Source organism: Aureococcus anophagefferens (assembly GCF_000186865.1).
Source record: "Aureococcus anophagefferens unplaced genomic scaffold AURANscaffold_135, whole genome shotgun sequence".
Lineage (NCBI taxonomy): Eukaryota > Pelagophyceae > Pelagomonadales > Pelagomonadaceae > Aureococcus > Aureococcus anophagefferens.
Genome location: NW_008705683.1, coordinates 4,808 through 7,427, shown reverse-complemented (window position 1 = coordinate 7,427; position 2,620 = coordinate 4,808).

Genomic DNA, 2,620 nt, shown 5'->3' with positions numbered 1-2,620 from the left:
CCGGTGATCTGGTTCTCTTCGAGTTGCCTGCGACGCCGAGGGGCCGTCGCGCGGCGCGCCGGGCGTCGGGGACGCGGGGGAGCTCGCAGGTCCGTCAGCATCATGTAGAGCAGGCCGATCTCGGCCGGGATCGGGCCGGCGATCTGGTTGTACATGAGGTCCCTGCGACGCCGAGGCGCGTTCGCGCGCCGCGCCGGGCGTCGGGGACGCGGGGGGAACTCGCAGGGACGTCAGCGCCGTGAGCTGGCCGATCTCGGGCGGGATCGGGCCGTCGATCTGGTTTGCGTAGAGGTTCCTGCAACGCCGAGGGTCAGTCGCGCGATGCGCTGGGCGTCGGGGAACGCGGGGGGAACTCGCAGCTCCTTCAGCTTCGTGAGCTGGCCGATCTCTGTCGGGATCGGGCCGGAGATCTGGTTGTCGTCGAGGTTCCTGCGACGCCGAGGGGCGGTCGCGCGGCGCGTCGGGCATCGGGGACGCGGGGGGAGCTCGCAGGGACGTCAGCGCCGTGAGCAGGCCGATCTCGGTCGGGATCGGGCCGGTGATCTGGTTTTGGACGAGGGTCCTGCGACGCCGAGGGTCGGTCGCGCGCCGCGCCGGGCTCGGGGACGCGGGGTGAGCTCGCAGGGACGTCCTGGTCTCGGAGATGCACTGGCCAAATATTTCCACTTGGTTGCATGGCGTGGGCTTGGGCGTGGGCTCGGGCGTTGGGCACGCCGCGCCGTCCCCGAGATTGCAGCAGTCCGTCGAGCCGCACGGCGCGACGAGGTTGGGATTGCCGGCCTTGGCCTCGCAATTCGCGACCTCACAGAGGTCGCTCGGGAACGTGCCGGTGATCTGGTTGTAGCGGAGGTACCTGCGACGCCGAGGGGCGATCGCGCGCCGCGCCGGGCGTCGTGGACGCGGAGGGAACTCGCAGGGACCTCAGCACCGTGAGCTGGCCGATCTCGGTCGGGATCGGGCCGGCGATCTGGTTGTTGACGATGAACCTGCGACGCCGAAGGTCAGTCGCGCGCCGCGCCGGGCGTCGGGGACGCGGGGGGATCTCGCAAAAACGTCAGCGCCGAGAGCATGCCGATCTCGGGCGGGATCGGGCCGTTGATCTTGTTGTAGCCGAGGTTCCTACGACACCGAGGGTTGGCGTCGCGCGCCGCCGGGCGCCGGGGACGCGGGGGGAACTCGCAGGGACGTCAGCGCCGCGAGCTGGCCGATCTCGGTCGGGATCGGGCCGTTGATCTTGGTGGAGCCGAGGTTTCTGCGACGCCGAGGGGCGGTCGCGCGGCCGCGCCGGGCGTCGGGGACGCGGGCGGAACTCGCAGATCCTTCAGCGCCGTGAGCTTGCCGATCTCGGTCGGGATCGGGCCGGCGATATTGGTGTAGCGGAGGTTCCTGCGACGCCGTGGGGCGGTCGTGCGGCCGCGCCGGGCGTCGGGGACGCGGGGGGAACTCGCAGGTCCTTCAGCGCCGAGAGCTGGCCGATCTCGGTCGGGATCGGGCCGTCGATCAGGGTCTCTCCGAGGTTCCTGCGACGCCGAGGAGCGGTCGCGCGGTGCGCCGGGCGTCGGGGACGCGGGGGGAACTCGCAGGTCCGTCAGCGCCGTGAGCTGGCCGATCTCGGGCGGGATCGGGCCGGTGATCCGGTTGCTGTTGAGGTTCCTGCGACGCCGAGGGGCGGTCGTGCGACGCGCCGGGCGTCGGGGACGCGGGGGGAACTCGCAGCGATATCGTCGTCGCGGGATCGATGCACTGGCCGAAGATCTGGACGCAGGAGAGACGGCGGTGCTGCTGCATGCGCTTGACGAAGGCCTCCGCGGGCGACTCCGCCGACGTCATGAGTTGCTCGCGCAGGAGCTCGCTCTCGATGTTGTCGTAGATGGGCGTCGAGCTTTTGATGGGTATCAGCAGCTCGAGCGACCCCCGCGGTTCATCGATGCGTAGCGGCTCGAGCGACGACCTACGTGAGCGACCTCGAAGGTTTTCCGCGTTCTTGTGCTCTCCGTGAAGCGCTCGACAAGGGGAAGACGCTCCTCCGAAAACCAGCCGAATCGAATTCGGTGTTGAATTTTGGTTGAAGGCACTTTGTTTCGACACAAACAGCTGCTCATCGCGCCCGGCGGCCCCGGGTCCCTGCTTGCGCGTGCGCGGGTGCGTGGCTTCGTAGACGCGCTGCGCCTCGGCGGTAACGATCAGAAGCGTACAGACGCCCCTGCGCCAGTCCTTGCGCCAGTTCATGGTTCACTTTACCTACGGCGGCGCGATGTCGGCGAAGCGGCTCGAGCCGGTCGACGTCGTCGCCGATGTCGCGAGCGCGCGCGCCCGTCGCTTTCGGGGGGGGGTCCGAGGCGCGCGCGCGCCGCTGCAGGTATGGAAGTCGCGTTTTGGCGGGTACGCGTGGGCGGGCACGCGTCAGGGGGCTTTTGCGTATGATTTTACGACCTCAACGGCGTCTTCGAGCGCCTTCGATGCGCTCAAGGCCTTCGGCGGCGCCCCCCGAGGCGCGCGTCGGGCGATGCACTCTTAGGGTGGCGGGCGACGCGATCCAACCCCTAAAACGGCGCGAGAGCGCGCGCAGAGCCCGCGCCGCGGCGCGCGAGACGGTGATCCGAGGTCGAGAGCGGCGAGA